Source organism: Vombatus ursinus, unplaced genomic scaffold (assembly GCF_900497805.2).
Source record: "Vombatus ursinus unplaced genomic scaffold, bare-nosed wombat genome assembly UNPS02001419.1, whole genome shotgun sequence".
NCBI classification, from domain to species: Eukaryota; Metazoa; Chordata; class Mammalia; order Diprotodontia; family Vombatidae; genus Vombatus; species Vombatus ursinus.
In genome coordinates, this window is record NW_020941197.1 from 28,683,623 (window position 1) to 28,701,756 (window position 18,134).

The following is an 18,134-nucleotide window of genomic DNA, read 5'->3' on the forward strand; positions in this document are numbered from 1 at the left end:
TTTAAGCAGTAAAAGAACATTGAACAATTAGGAAGTAATGAAGATATTGCTAAAATAGTGATTGATAAAATGTTAGTATGAAAACACTTTGAACATTTGAATATTTACAAATAAGTAGTCTCCTGTCAGAATTATTGAACATGGAGAGGGAGAGAATCTAGAGGAAATAAATGGATGAATTTTTTTTAAATTAGAAATTTTAAGACACCATGAAAAGAGCACAATTTTTTTTTGAAACAGAATGATTGGAACGTTTGCTCAAAAAGAAGTAAGGGGATTAAGTTGGCTCTGGGATGGGAGAATACGAACTAGACAAAGATCATCTTATACATCTCCCAAAAATATTTGTCATTAGCCCTATCAGGTCCTTTAAATTCTGATTGTCCACAGGCCAAAATTACTATTCAAAAGTGGTAGGAATAGTAAGTTCCTTCTCCAAGCAATTTTCTTCAAGAATCATGCCCTGCTCCATTCCTTTGACCTGACTTTAACACAGTGTTATCATGACCCCAGTTGTGAATACTGACACTCATTCTGATGTTTTCCTGACTGGATTTCCACCTCAATGGTGTCATGTTTCTCTCTGGCTTTAATCTATGACATACTGACTAGTAGTCATGAGTGGTCCCCATCTGACCTCATCTGATTCCCCTTCACTTGCCTGAAGCCTTTCTAGTAAATCCCTCCTCTTGGTCTTTTCAAAGTGTTAAAAAAAACAAAAACAAAAAAACAAAAAACCTTGTCGTGTCCCATTTAATTGTATTCCTGCATTTCTCTCTGATTTAAACTAACTAGAATTGGACTTGAGTTATGTATGCTGCTGCTTTCATTTTCTCCAAAAATGCACTTTCCCCTCTCCCTTAGCCTTTCTAAAGCTGCCCTACCCATGTACCCAGATCTTAGTTGCTTACTGGAATCATTTGTAGTGCTGAACTACTTGTATGAGAGGGTGCCACCTGATAGGACAAAAGCCAAACTTATATAACATATAAGCTGATTCTTCAGCTCCTTGTTCTGTCTTAGGTGACCAGCCAGCTGATATAAGTCAATCTGTGCTAATGTGTTGTGAACTTGAGTATTACAGTGTTAACAACTCTCAAATGTCCTTCACATTTCAACAGAGAGCTTCCAGGTCCAAAAACTTAACCTAATGAAAAAAAAATTAGGGTAAAAAAGTTAAAAATCTTAGAGGGCATATGGGTGAGATATTGGGAGAGGCCCTTGTCAAATTATTCCACTACTCATACTGCCTAATAATAGGACTGTCAGCAGCCTTATAATCCTGTGTATCAATATGAAGAATCTGATTACTCAAGACACCTGTAGACAATCTAACTAGTTGAACTTGAAGCTGTATACAAGTCACATTGCAGAGGACATGGATGTAAAAGTCTCCTAATGATTAAACTGGATACTATCATGTTGCAATGGCAGACCACAGCTTCTAGTAGCTTTGAGCAGGAAAAAAGGTGTAATAGGAGAGGGAGGAAGGAGTGGTTCATAAAAAAGTGAGGAGAGACTTTTTCTCGTGTCATACATAGAAATACCACTATCTTGGGATGCTCAGGCACCCACTTTATCATGTGTTTTCTGCATCTCTTTGAGGGACTTAACTAGCTTATTCATGCTTTCAGGAGGTGCATCTGTGTCAGTGTTAATCCATGAGCAGTAGCAGCTGGAAGCTAACACTGATCTTCTCTGACTGGGGCTGGAAGCCCTTGGTACAGGGAACCTGTGGGACTCATTTGGGATGTAAAGATTCTCAGCTGTAGTTGCTTCTGTGGACACACCTGCACCAGAAACTTCTCACCTCCAAAATCATAATTGCAGCAGAGGTCCTGGGCTCCTTAAAAGGGACAGCCTTGGATGAATGTCCCATCGCCTTACCCATTTAAAACCATCCTTTCCAACCTAGGAATAGTATAGTTGCCATAGCTATAAACAGTGTTAGAAGTGGAAAAAAAATGAAGTGGCTTTTTTTTTTATCCATTCAATTTAAGAAGTAAGGGGATGATTTATCCAAAGGCACAAATTCAGCTTAGGCAGTTATAAAAATGTAATAGAATGAATACAGGCTGTCATCCTATTCTACTTCAAGCACTGGTTACACATTAAGAGTTATCAACATGAAAAACAAGCAACTATTTGTTGCATTCTCTTGTCACGGCAAGATTATTCACTTTTTACACTTGGTTCCTAGCTTTTATCTTCTATTCTCTACTAACTCTCCTATGCCTATAATTTCACAAGAATTTCCAATATCTGACACCCTCTCTCATTCATACTATTGTATCACTTGTGGATAGGTAGGTGAAGGAATAAGAGACAGACATAAAAGTTTCACTTTTTTTTTTTGTTTTCATCTGGGATGCATCTTCATCATCCTTATCAATATCATCATTAATATTTAGATAATGTATTTTTAAATTTTGCATATAATTTTTCATATATTATCTTAGTTGATCTTCATTAAAACCTTGTGGGTAGATGCTATTATTAGTTCCATTTTACATATTAGGAAACTGAGGCATAGAGAGACTAAGTGACTTGCCTAGTGTCACAAGTTAACAAATGTCTGAAGTAGTGTTAGAACTCAGGTTTTCCTAAGTCCAAAATAAGCACTCTAGTCACTGTACCACCTATGAATCTTGAGCTGTCTCAGTGTCTCAGGCACTGAGATGTTAATTGATTTGCCCTTGGCCTCAAAACTAATGTTTTGTTAGATGTAGGACTTGAAAACAGGTCTAGCTAACTTCAAAGACCTCTCTTCACCTCTCATAGTTAGTCATAATAAATGACCAGTGTTGGAAAAACAAAAGTAAACAAAACAAACAAAAACTTCCCACTGTACAGTAGGGCCTGAATACATACATACATATATATATATGTATATATACACACACACATACATAAGTATACACACATATGTATCTATATGTGTATACATATGTATGTATATATTGCGTATACACAGAGAGATGTGCATGTGTATGCACATACACACATATATATGTTACAAATGACAGAAACAAAATTATCTGAATCTCAGAGGCAGGCAGGGAGACACAGGGAATACTTATGAAAGACATAGAAATGGGAAAGAGAAAAAAAACAATAATTTAAAGAAGCAGTGCATGGTATAGTAAATGGGTATAAGAATGGGATTCCAAATAACAGCTTCCATGTAAAACTCTTCTAGACCTGAGAACACTACAATCAAATTTGTTTGAAAGCCCCTTTTCAGGACTATCATTTAATGAAATTTGACAAGTTACACTGGCAAAGCAGATGAGAAAATTTGGTATTCCTTCCTTTCAACACCATAATGCAAAGTTGTAGTTATTTTCTGCTCCAGAGAAAGGGGCAAATGTGATCAGTCTTTGAATTGACAATTTCAATCAATTAATGAAGCAACCAACATATCAAAGCTGCTACATTGTCTAATCCTTTCCCAGCTGATAGCTTTTGGTATCATGGGGTTTCATATTTTTTGTTTTTTGTTTGGACATGCAAATTTATCATCATCATCATCAATCATCATCATCATCTCTAACATAGCAGGAAAAATGTATAACACAAAGGTCCTGCCTTTAATGAGTTCATGATTTAGTTAAGGAGACAATGCTAACATTAACAGGATGATGAGAGAATAATTAAGTGCTAAATTATGGGTTCAATATTTAAGAGCTGTGGAAGTTCAGAGAAGGGTGTCTTCAGTGTGCTGTAGTGATTTTGAGGAAGAATTTATTAGTGTGACCTCAGCTGGTCTTTGAAGTCTGAATGTGATTTGATAGTCTAAGGTCACAAATTATGAGTTGTGTGGTCTGAGAGAGAATTTGTTGGTAAACACCATTTTCTTTCTCCCTCTCAACTGTACTTCAAGTTCATCAACTCCACTTGCCACTCAAGAATGAAACTCATAACACACTGATCTTTTTTTCACTAATTTTCCACTCACACCAACAGAACAGAATAATATGTACATACTAAACCAAAATGAAAAAAAGAGAAGGAAATGGATAACCCCAGTCTCCAGACCGGGGGGTCCATTTCCACACTGAGATACATCCTAGCTTTCCTGTCTCTATTCTGCATAGTGAGTAGCTCTCCTGTGATTCAGAGACATCCAAGCTGAGAGAATAGTAACAGGAGCAAGATTCTGTACTACATCTGTTTGACTGAAAGCTGGGGGAGTGGCTGACACTGAGAGTGTGGCTTAAGAGAGCAGAAAGAAGCCCAGCTGCACAGCAAGGGGAGAATGAATGAACAGACACTGCCATTATGAACTGGGAACAGAAACCAGTCTGCACGAAGGGAAACATTTCCGACTATTGATCACCACTGCTCGCTATTAAATTTTTACACCAGACTTAGGATGTATAAAATATTCAGCCTTACTGAGAATAAATAGAACTATTCTTTTCTCCATTTAATGTAATTACTTTAAGTGATTTCCATTTCCATTTAATGTCTAAAAGGAAGGGAAAAAAAGAGAGAATTAATCAGTTAACATAGCATGAAAAATCCAGTCACATTTTCAAAAGAAGTTAAGTTTCATGATAACCTGGTCCTTTTCTAACTTTCCAGTCTTCTTACCTGAGATCCAGTGACACTGTTCTCACACAACACACTGTAATTCAAGATTCCAGGCATTTTCACTGGTTGTCCCCTATGTTGGAAGTGCTCTCCTTTCTCATCACTGTCTTTTGGCTTCCCTTCAAGTCTCAGTTACAATCCCAATATCTTCAAGTAGTGTCTCCCAGTCCTCATTGATCTTAGTGCATTCCCTTTGATACCATCCCAATTTATCATATATATATATATATATATATATATATATATATATATACACACACATATATGTATGTATGTATGTACATATATATACATATATTGTGCGTATGTTTATATATGTACACATACATATACATATACATACATATATATAATATGTATATCAGTCATATTTTCTCCGTATTAGACTTTGAGCTCCTTGAGAGCAGGGACTGGGTTTTGTTGTAGTTTGTTTGTTTTGTTCTACTTTTCTTTATATCCCCAGCACTTAACTTCATTCCTGGCACATAGTAGGTGCTTAATTGACTTTAATTGACTTGTATCTTTGCCTCTTTGAATTTCTCTCTGAGCATCAGCCATAAGACTTTTTAAAGTATTTTTACTTTGGTTCCATTGCTGTCTCTTCCTATTCTTATTACTGTCTTTTCTGATCTTCTACTTCTATTAAACTGCAAACTTCCTGAGGGCAAAAGCCAAGCTTTATCTATACCCAGTATCTTCTCCAGTAAAGATTAGACACTAGCTAAACATTGTCTTAATTGAATTGTTGAATTCTTTCTCCAGATGATTCAGCTCTACATAACTGAAATTCAACTTCTAACGTCTCTGACTCTAATCTCAGAGAGTTTTGATGTGGAGTCCCAACCCTAAGCTGTGATCCAAGCCCATTACTCCAGCATTAATACCATGTTCCTTGGCATCCCAGGTCAGCAAACCTTGAATATACATCCATCCATTCAGGGTTGGGGTACTGAATCATTTCACTAAGAGGATATTTCTCTGGCATATGCTGCAAAACTTGTGTGTCTCTCAACTGTTTACTTCTGTCCTTAGAGATACAGCACACTTTTGCACTTTATCAAATGTGTGTTCCTTCCTTCCTAGAAGAAGTCTGCCACTCTTACACCACAAGTGATAGTTTGTAAGAAAGACAAAGGAAATATGCCATCCAAAATCTTGTCTCTAAGAAACAATGTTTACCTCACAAACTTCAAGTAGCTAGGGATTTATCTTCATCATTTCTACTTTCCCATGAGTTTTTCATTATGGATCTGTTATCTATCAGATTATTTAAAATCTTTTTGATTTGTTTTTGCTTTTGGCCAGGACCAATTCTTGGAGTTTCATGGAAGCATAATTTCAGAGTAGGTACAAACTTTTGTAGCCATCTCATTTAACCCATACCTGAAAAAGCACATCCAACAAGTGGTCAACTTATCTTTGTCTGAATGCCTATAGTAAGGAGGAACACAGCATCACCAGATGAACCAGAATCCACTTTTGAAGTTCCCATATATTTGGCATCCAGAACTGGACACTATATTCCACATGCTTTTTTTAACCAGGCCAGAATACAGTGGTTATGGTCTTATTATTCTTGGATTTATATGCCTCTATGAATGCAGATTGAGATCACATTAATTTTCTTGGGTGCCATCTCACATTGTTGATGCATATACAACTGACACTCTGATAAAATCATTAGATTGTTTTCAGACCAACTGCTACCTAGCCATCTCTCTTCCATCTTGTACTTGCAAAGCTGATTTTTTTCCAAGTTCCCTAACTTTGCAAGCTGCTGTGTAAAGCAGCACTTCCTTTTATGTCTCCTAAATTATCCCTTCTAAGCTTCAAGGGATACTGCTATTACCCTCTCAACTTTTGTCTTTCCAGATTAAAGAGTCCTGTTTTTTTAGGTTACACTCATATGAAAGATCCTTTATCCCCTTGATGTTTTCATTTGCCATTTCCTAGACATTTCATAACTCTTTTATATATATTTTAGATGTTTTTAGTGACCAAAACTGCACGCAATATTACAGATCCTTATATGCCAACATTTCACATAAGGATAGGATAAGGTAATTTGGTTTATTTTCAATATTCTTCTTTAATGTTGTTCAGCATTGTTTTTTGCATAAAGCAGGAGTTGTTTGGGGGCACAGAAGTATTTTAAGCCAATGCCTTTAAGAAATAGTCTTCAATAATGTTAGCTAACATTTATATATCTCTTTATGGTTTACAAAGCACTTTATAAATTTTATGTCACTTCATCCTCACAATAACCCTGGAAAGTAGATGCTATTATTATCTCCATTTTACAGTTGAGGAAACTAAGGCAGCTAGAGATGAAGTGACTTATCCATGATCACACAGTTAGTAAATGTCTGAAGCTGAATTTGAAGTGAGGTCTTCCTGATTCCAGGTCCAATACTCTAGCCACTGCACCATCTAACCCTCCCTCTAACAACTTTAGTTGTTTCCAAATCTTAACTTATACTATAAAACATACTATCCTCTAATTATAGTTTGGATTACTTTTTTTTTTCCCTAAATGAATTACCTTGTACTCTGCTCACAATAAATTCTATTTTTTCAGCCCACTCACAGTGGCTGGCAAATCTTCCTCCAGTTTATCCCCATCTGTTTGGCATTTCACTACCTGGACAAGTTTAGCGTTATCTGCAAATTTGGAGATTTCACAATGAATTCCTTCTTTCAGATTAGTCATGAAAATGTTAAATAAGAACACTCTCCTCATTGATTCCTTACAGACTCCACCACTTCTTCTCCTCTACATATGGATGTGATATTCTTTTCCCACCAGAATGAATGAGAATAATGATGATGATGATCATATGAGAAGGGATCATATGTATTTATAGAGTGGTGTCTGGTTATAAAGTGCTTTCATAAACACCATGCAATCATGACTAGATAGATACAGAGGGTTTTTGTAGCCCCAAATCCCCAAAGTCAGGAAGACCTAGGTTCAAGGCTTCTGATGCATAATGCCTATGTGACCCTGGACAAGTCACTTTATCTCTCAGTGCCCAACTGTTCTAAGACTATAAACAGCTGAATTGCTTGCCAATCAGCTTTGTATTGATGAAAGGAGTATTCTCACTGGGATTTCCATAGACCAATGGAATGGCAGGTCCAGCAAAAGGAAAAAAAAGTAGAGATAAACTTCATAAATCATTACTTCCACATTTGTGATGCAAATATGAGAAAGAGAGAGAGACAGAGACAGAGACAGAGACAGAGACAGAGAGACAGACATAGAGAAACAGGGAGACAGTGAAAGAGATACAGAGAGACAGAGACCCTGCCCCCAAAGAGTTTATATGAATAAGTGTACAAAAGGTAGAAGATGATAAGTATAAAGGGGATGTCAAAAGGTAATTAGAGATTAAGAAAGGAGAGAACTTTCTACTAGGGGGCTGGGAGGAGAGATCAGAGAAAGCTTCATAAAGTATTTTTTTAACCCTTCAGGTCATTGTTGCAGACCAATCACCAGACATGCTGCTGGAAATAACCATGAAATTTCAGTCAGAAGTCCATTCATACTATCTTTTATCATAGTAATATCTACAAGTACAATTTTAACATTGCCTAACAAAAGGAAAAAAAGTTCCTGGTAATTATGTGATTGGTGCCTTTAAGTCCTATGGTCAACAGAATATTGAAGCTCTTTTGTACTTTGAGAGAAAAAGAATGGTAAAGTTGCTAGAGGGAAAGGGGGAAAATGGAATTTTTGTTGTTATTCAGTCTTTCCTGACTCTGACTCCATTTGGGGTTTTCCTGGCAAAGATACTGGTATGGATTGCCATTTCCTTCTCCAGCTCATTTTTACAGAAGAGGAACTGAGGCAAATAGGTTAAGTGACTTGCCCAGGATCACACAGCTAGTAAGCGTTAGAGGCCAGATTTGAATTCAGAAAGTCTTTCTGACTGCAGCTCTGCCACTCTATCTACTAGCTGCCCCAGGGATAGAATAGGAAAGGAGAAAAGGGAAAAAAAAGGAAAGAAGACAGGTAGGAAAGAAATGCATATAACGTGTGAGCCTAGTACATAAGTAAAGAACACAACAAAGAACATCATTCTCTTAATTATAGTAGAATGCTGTGTGGCTCCCCAAAAATGTATAGTGAAAACCAAAGGACAAACATATAAGAATGCTAATGATGAAGTAGAAAAGATCCCTGCCAATCTTTTTAAAAATGTAAAATATTTCAAAGTTTAGAAAAATCCACCAGGGAATTAGAGTTTAAAAGAAGATATGGAAACAACAACAACAAAAGTGAAAATCTTAGTTTATATCTTAATAAAATTAGTATGCATATTTATACCTGACCAGGGGTTTATCTGAGGCCTCCTAATCATGCCCCCAAACCTCCTTAATGAAATTGTTTTTCAGACTTTGAATGGCCAATTCTCAGTTTGTAAAGGCTTTAGACCTTCACTGGTCCACTTACATATGAAAAGATAAGGAAATTTAGCTGAAGGTGGGACTTGACCTTTACTTTGCTTCCTTTGATACCTGTTCTCTGGTCATTCATTTCCATGTGCAAACAAAAGATAGAGGGTTTAAAAATAAGGTAACTGTTTAGAGAGACTATCAAGAAGAGAGCTATTTCTGAAGGAAGAACCCAAATCTTGAGTTGGTTCTTAGTTCTTCAGAACCCACTTGCTTCTCTTACAAAGGTTAGCAAATGAGGGAGAGGATTTTTCTCCCCCCACCCCCATCAACAATAGTGCCTTAGAGCATAAGCATATGGCTTGCTTAGACAACTGCTTTCATGAGAGAAGATTGCAAGGACATGGTGGTTACTATTGGTGTTGTTCTTGTCATCATTGCTTTGTGAGAGACAGCTCATCACCTGGAGGAGGAATAACTCTAAAACTCGGTAAGGTTCCCCTCTGGCCCTAGGCTAAGGATGTTGATGCTTCATGAAAGAGCCTCTTCGTGCCTTAGAAAAGAAATTCAGGTGAGCCAGCAACCATAATGTTTATGGCCAAGCAGCAGAGCCCTGCTCCCAGCCTAGAAAGGAGCCATACAAAGACATGACAAGGTGACATCAGACCCAGAAGCACTAGAAGTATAAGTTGCTTCTTAGAGTATTAGCCCCAGGAGATCTCTTAAGTGTGATCTCTACACTTGCTCACTCTCTCAACTAATGGTGCATATATTTATTTATAACAATGTACTCTATATTTTGAGAAGAATGACATAATATCAATCCCCTTATTATGCAAGTATAGTGAAGGTCTTTTTTGCTCTAATCGATCAATAAATATTTGGTAATTGCAAAGCACTGTGCTAAGCACTAGGAATACACAAAGAGACAAAAGCCTGTCCCTACCTGCAAAGAGCTTACCATTTAATGGGGGAGACAACCTGCAAGAAAATATAGGCAAATGAAGTTATATGTAGGATGAATAGGAAATAATTAACAGAGGAAAAGCAATAGAATTAAGAGGGTTTAGAAAAGACTTCCTGTAAAATATGTGATTTTATTTGGGCCTTAAAAGAAACCAGGGAAATCAATAGATAGAGTTGAGGGGAGAGAAAATTTCAGGCATGAAGGACAACCAGGGAAAATGCCCAGAGCCAAGAGATGGAGTGACTTATCTGTAGTTTTAGCAGTAGTGACCCAAAGAGTACCTTGATTTGGAGCCCTAAGGGCAATCCAATTTACAAGAATAAGTTGGGTTATGCCGAAGTTACATGCTATTTTTAGTAAAAATGTCAATAATAACTTGTATTATTTTTTAACAAAGGAGAGTTTTGATGTAGATCTATGTTGTTGTCTAGTCCATACTGCATGATGTCTAAGTCCAAACAGGTAGAACAACAACTCAAATTCTTTGCTAGGACTACTTGAAATAAAACTGTTAATGACAAAGTATTCTACATACAGCTGAACAAGAAAATATAAATCACACATTCTATTTTTGTACGAGCTATCCACAGTAAAGCAATCAATCAATTATTCCTATCTATAACTTAATGTTCACAAACATACACACTCACACAGAGCAGAGAGAAAGATTGTGGGAGAGAGAGAGGGAAAGGGAGAGATAGAGGCAGAGACACACACACACACACAGAGGAGAATGCAACTGATTATAACATGAATCTTTCAGAAGAGTGAAGAATGGTAATAGTATAATCATTTGAAACATATATATAGATGACTAGATATGTCCACTGAAAAATAATCAACTAACTTATAGTCTGTAGTGGAAAAAAAAGGGTGGATTTTTTTTTTAGAAATGTAATTGAATGAAATCTGGCCCTGAACAATTTTGCAGTACTGATATGTCACCTCTTTTGGTCATGTTTACCAAAATCTACCTTTAATCCTTTCAGGGGAAATGTCCACTAGGTTTTATCTGACTAAGAGTTGTTTTCTAAAACTATTATATAAGCATCTAGTTTAAGTTCAACTCAAGAAACATTCATTAAGCACTTAGGAACATTTATTAAACATTCTCTCAAAAGTAGAAAAAAGACTGGATTTGGAGTGTGGCAATTTGGTTGCAAATCCTGTCTCTGACATTTGCTACCTGTATGACCTTGGGTAAGTCTCTAAACCACTCTGGGCCTTAGTTTCTTGAACTCTAAAATGAGGGGGTTGGATTACATGGCCTTTTCTCTCACTAAATCTATGATCCTATCATCTACTATTGGCAAAGCTATGTATTAGACACTGGTGATATGAAGATGGAAAATAATTCAGCACCTGTGCTCAAAGAATTTAGAGTTTTAATTGGAGTAAAGAAAGCATACACACAAATAAGTATGATGGTAAAGCACAGGGACAAAAGTGCAATACATTCATGTTTAGTTAGTGAAATTAGGGAAAACTTCATGATGAGTTGGATTTCCGATTTCAAGAGGAAGTTTGGTGCTTACGAAGGCCAAAGTGGACAGAGGAATTTCTACTGATTGGTTCCATCATATTACTGCACCTACAGTGAAAACAATTTTAGAAACACAGGTATACTTGAAGAAAGCAAATCTATTACTAGAGAATTGTGGAGCAGAGTTAATGTCTAGAAAAAAATTTTTAGCATTTCCCTGACTGCCTACGTTATGACAATGATTCAATCTATGGACTACAGTATTATTTCAAAGATAAAATGATATTACAAAAGAGAGTTCATGAGAAAGTGTGACTTCATCATGCAAGCACTATAAAAGGATCTTTTAATCTCCTTATAGCATAAAAGATGAAGCTTTTAATGTTGCATGTACAGAGATTACCATTAAAAGTGTAAAAGAGTACCTGGGAAAAAAATGGAGACCTAATATTATATTCCCAGAAGTGTAATCTTCCAAGCCAGAACAATTTAAAGCAATTGAAAAAAAGTTTTGAGAATAAAGACATCAGCACAAATCTTGAAATAGTGCCCTGTATCATACCCAATCAACAAATAATAAAAATGAGATCAGGGGTAGTTTCAAACTGACAAAGGAGTTTGGAAGAGCATACAATTTTACTGATGCAAACACAATAAAAATGATTCTGAATGCCAAAAGTACAAAAGGTCGAAGACACTCATAAAGAAGAGAATGCCAATGAAGGGGACAAAGCAACACGAAAGCAGGTTACTCCACGTATCATTTGATTCAATCATCAAATTTGTAGAAAAACAATTATAGTATACTGGGAGGTCTGAGAGGTCATACCACTCACATTCCTCATTCAACCTTTATAGGAAAGAGGTAAATGACAACTAGACAAACTGGGCCATTTTTGTTGGAAAACAAAACAAAACCTGAATGATGTGTTGATATAGTTTTAGTCCTGAAACTACAGAAATCTATTTTTAAAATAAATATGTTTTTTAAAGATATTTGCATAATATTGCTGATGCCATATGACTCTCAAGGACATCATGAAGCAGTATTTCAGTTCTAAAATGTAACTACATCTAGTTAAAGAGCAATTGCTAATAGGCATACAATATCATGATCTACTGGTATCAGAGTGATGTAAATTAATGCTTTCATTCCATATTTTATGTTAAAGTATATTTGGAGAGTTTGGGCATCTGGGTGGCTCAGGGCCAGGCCTGAAATCAAGAAGACTCATCTTCTTGAGTTCAAATCTGACCTCAGACACTTACTAGATGTGTGACCCTGGACAAGTCACTTAATTTTGTTTGTCTCAGTTTTCTCATCTGTAAAATGAACCAGAGATGGAAATGACCAACCACTTCAGTGTCTTTGCTAAGAAAACTCCAAATGGGGTCACAAAGAGTCTGATTCAATTGAAATGACTAAACAAAAACAAAATGGAGAGTTTACTCTAATGAGAATTAGTTCAGTTTATTTTGAAATACAGAAGATAAAAGGTAGTGCTATTCTAAATAGCAACTCTTTTCAAAAACTTATTCAACCAAAATGTATTGTGTCTGTTGTGTGCCTAGCTATGTACTAGGCCCTGAGATGTACACAAGAAGAGAATAGGACATATAACATTCCCTCAAGGAGCTTACAGCTGCACTAGAGAAGTAGGATTTATATATATTAAATAACTGACAATATGAGTAAACAGTATTATTAAGTCTTATTGTACATGGTGAGTGATACAGGATACAAATGAGAGAGAAAAGGAAGAACAGACTTCATTGTCTTTCAGGAATGACTTTTAAGTGATGAGGAAAGGGATAGAGGCTAGCACTGTGATTCTGTTGCTATAATGAACTCTCATGTTTGGAGGAGGGGAGCCGGGCTGGAAGAAAAAGGCTCAGTAAGTGCCTACTACATGTCAGGCACTACGCTAAACACTGCAAATATTATCTCATTTGATCTTTACAATTCTGTGAGGTAAATTTTGTTATTTCTGTTTTGCATTTGAAACAGAGAGAAGTTGTGATTTGTCCAGGGTAGCACATCTAGTCTCTGAGGGGGATTTAAACTAAAATATCCCTAACTCCAGGCCCAGTGCTCTATCCACTCTGCTACCTAGATGAAGATAACTTCTCAATGCAGGACAGTACTTTTTCAGCAACTTAGAGTCTTGGAGAGTTGTCAAGAGTACTGAGATGTTAAGTGATGGACCCCAGGTCACCCAACCTCTATGAGCAGGGAATAGGACTGGAACCTAGCTCTTCTTGGCTCCAAGGAGAACTCCCTGTCCACTTTGCACACTGCTTCTCTGAGATAAGGATATAATTGTGAGACTTCCTATTCAAAGTGTAATTAATTTGATTTGAGGACATTTATCTTATTATTCTAACTTTCTGTAAGATTTTGGCAACTGATCTTCACTTTTGTCAACAACACTCTTACCAATAACCACTGAACAGAAAAGATAACCGTCTTCTCACTCTGGCAAAAGATTCCTTCTGCAAATTTGTTAACATATTGCTTGAGCCCTTTGCATCTTCTCTGGGCTCAAGTATTTGGAGGTTCTTAGATAAAGAAACTCTAAAAGTAACAAGTCTCATTATCCTAACTTTCAGTCTGAGATTTACCCATCCCTGAACAATCCTGGCCCTGCATTGAAAAGGAAGATGAATATCTAAGAAGCACAAAGTGAAACAATAACACTTTGCATTTCTAAAACACTTTCCCTGGGAATGCCTCATTCTTAGCCCAATTTAAAAGCATTAACTCATCTTACAAGAGAAGGATAATTTGGAATGAATAGGTTAATTGTCTGACTTGAAATCTCGTAGTATCTCGATGGATTATGAATTTCTTACTCTTAACTTAGTACTCTATTTAAAATAAATAAAGAAACAAATACAAAAAATATAAATGAATGAATGAATGAATGAATGTGCATAAAAGGGAGGGTGGATCTGTTACTTGCTAACCAAATCTTTCATGACCAATAAATAGGTGCATAGTCATTCTCTGTAACATCTCTTTATTTCTACATGTCACAAACCCTTTTCCACATTAATGATTTTTTTGTCTAATCAAACTGTCACAAATCTCACAAAATCATAGAAATTTACAGTTGAAAGGAACCTCACAGACTATCTAATGCAACCCATAGCCCAACTACAACATAACTAACATGTCAATATCTAGCCTCTACCTGAAGACCTCCAGAATGAGAGAACTCATTTGGTCTTGTACTCCTCCACCCTCCCCATCTACTTTTGAATATAACAGTTATAATTATAAGTTTTTTTTTCTCCTCTGAAATCTGTATCTTTGCAATTTCTATTGATTGCTACTAATTCTGCACTTTGGGGTCAAGCAGAACAAGTATTTTCTCTCTTCATCACGATATCTATCAACCATGCCCCCCCATATGTCTTGGCTTCTTCAGCTTGGTCATTGCCAGATCTTTCAAGTGATCCTGATTTCAAAGTTCTCCAATCTTTCATTCTCATGATAAGAATATCCTTCAAATATGCAAATTTTATAATAGAAAAAAGTACAATTACTCATTAACACTTGTCTACAGATTTTTTGCTTAGTTGTTTTCAGTTGTGTCCAACTTTTTGTGACTCTGATGGGGTTGGAATCTGAGCCCCAGAAAGGAAAAACCTTGGACTTTCTCACATAGCCAAAATCTCTGGCAGCTATGGTCCCATCAACTGGTCTTTCATTGTGGCTACACCCAATCTCCCCTCTATTGTCTTGCCTCCCTATGGCCCCAGGCCACTTCCCACCCTTGGTCCCACCTAGACTCCATTTCCCACCCTTGGGAATTCTATTACCTCATGGACTACTTGGCCACTATCCCAAGGTCTTTCTGTATATAAGATCCATCTTGTCTGCATTAAGATGCTCAGATTCTTAAAATCTAGCCTCTCCTCTGATTCTTAGAATCTAGCCAATAGCCCATAGATGCTCAGATTCCTTAAGAGTCTAGCTAATATGGTGAATCTTCAATAAACCTTGCTTTTGGCTTCAAGAAGGCTTGGGTCAAATTCTTTCGGGCAGGACCTGGGAATTGTGATTTTGGGGTGCCAAGACTCCTAACCTCTAGGCTGCATCATATTGTTCCCTGCACTGGGAAAAACTGCCTATACCAAGCTCTTCACCAGCCGGGACTGGAAGGTATGTATGGCTCCCCTCTTCTCCTAATCCTTTTTTTTTTTTTACCCTTTAATTAGGTGGATTTCCATGCAACTAGAAAGGCTTGGCTCGTGCTTTCAGGCTCTAGGTCCAGTGGTTCTGTTCAAGACCATGGACATGGGCAGAATCGTAGGCCCAATCCTATCAATTCTTTCAGCGCCAGGGACTTTGGAAAACTTCTTTGGGTTTTTGACTTTTTTGTCTGTTTCCCCGAGTCTTATTCCTAAATCTTTTTTTAAGGAGGGAGAGACTTCCAGTCCCCACACCCTAAAAGGGTCAGTCCTCTTCAGTTCCTGAAGATTCGTCTTTGGGCTGTATTTTACGAAATCGAGAAAAATTTAGTTTCTCTAAAGAACTGCAAAAGACAAGGCTGGTATTCTTTTGCAACACCATTTGGCCTCAGTATCACCTGGAAAATTATGAGGCATGGTCCGTTTTTGGGACATTACAGCAAAATATGCTCTCAGAGTTAAAACAATATTGTAGCAGGGAAGGAAAATGGGTGGCGATTGTCTACATAATGACTTTTGTAGAACTTTCTTGGGACCTTATTCTCAGAAAAGATTGTAGGATACTCACAGCTAGAGCCACCCTACAAATGGGGAATGGAGATCAACTAGACTTTTTGGATGACCCTCTTTTTATGGCTCCCAGGGCTAGAGCATCTCCCCATATCTACCCCCTCCCTATTCTCCCCATTTTCCCTCAGCCCCCCCTGTTTCCCATCCCCCTCCTTCCTTGCCTAGCCCCTCTTGCTTTGCTTTCTTGCTTTCCCCTCCCTTTTTCTCCATCCCAACCCCCTTCCCATCCTGCAATTTCTCCCCAGACCTCTGCTCAGGAGGCAACCCCTGCTCAGGTTTTGGCAACACCTCCTCCCCAGGCCTCTCACCCTGAGGCAAAGACCACCCAGACCTTGGCCTCAGCCCCAGCTCCTCACTTTTTCCCCTCCTCCTCCTCCAGTGTCCTCCCCAGCCCCTGTTCTCACAGAGCCTTCAGGACTCTTTCCTCTAAGGGAAGTTCCTGCCTCCCCTAATGGGACAATTAGGGTGCAAGTTCCGTTCTCCATCTCAGATATCAATCAGGTAAAGAAAAACTGGGACGATACTCAGAAGATCCCACTAAGTTTACTGAGGGCTTTAGGGACATGTCCCTACAATTTGAGCTTTCTTGGGGTGATTTGCATATTCTCTTCTCCACCTGTTGTACCACTGAAGAGAAGAAGAGAATCTGAGAACAGGCCCAAAAATTTGGGGATCGTTTTGCTACCTATGAGCCCACAAAATACCCCCCAGGAACAGCTGCTGTTCCCACTATTGACGCAGGATGGGATTATCAGAAGAGTGAGGATAGGGCAAGGAGAGATCACATGGTAATTTGCCTGTTAGAAGGACTAAGAACTGCATTCCAAAAGCAAGTAAATTTTCAAAAAATTAAGGAAACTACTCAGGGAGAAAAGGAAAACCCTGCCCTTTTCTACAGGCTAGTAGAAGCTATTAAAAAGTATACGAATTTAGATCTTGACTCTATAGAAGGGGCAACAATCCTTAGCATGTATTTCATTAATCAGTCTGCCCCAGATATTAGGAGGAAACTGCAGAAATTGGCAATGGCACCCCAAACACCTCAGGCCCAATTACTGGAGACAGCCTTTGGTGTTTTTAACAACAGAGACTTAGTAGCAATGGAGGAAAGAAAAAGAAGGGAAAGGGCTAGAGACAGAGAACATGCTCAATTCTTGGCTGTTGCCATGGCCAGGAAAAGACCCAAGGGTGCTCCTGGCAACTCTGACAGTGGGAAAACCTTCTTTAGATGTCACCAGGAGGGTCACTGGTCCAAGGAATGCCCCTCCAGGGCACCCCCCCAGAGGGAGCCCCCAGGACCAATGCCTCTGGGACTGTGCCCGAGATGTGACCAGAAGAGACATTGGAGGAAGGATTATCCTTGAGGTTGGAAAAGTGGTGGAGTCACCCCTCAGTACCCCATCTTCCAGTCTTCTCAAGATTGGGAATGACAAGGGAGCCTGGGGCTTGGTAGCACTCCCACTTTCTCCATCTCACCGAGCCCTGGGCAAAATCGAAGGCAAGGTTATCCACTTTATCTTGGCTATGTTCTCTGTTCTACCCTGGCCCTACTTGCCCCTCTAACCTGTCCGGTCATGGGCATTGAAGGGACATACCCTCTCCCTTGCCTACTTGAGGATCTGTTGTTTTTATGCTCTCTTCTTGCCCTGCCCCTTTGTTGGGGAGGAAGCTGATGGTGAATTTGGGGAACCAATAAGTCTCCTACCTCCCTTTTCCCTCTGTGCACCAGACCTTCCCATGTTCCCCAGAAGTATGAGAGCCAGTTGAGCCAATTTTTTTTTTGACATCAGGGAATTATGTCAAGCAACTTGTCATAATTTGGTTACCGCTAAAATTGGCTATTACAGGTTATTGTTTTAATGTGTAAACTTGCAAAAAAACTTGTTTGGGTTTTGTATAGAAATCTCTAATGATTGACTATTT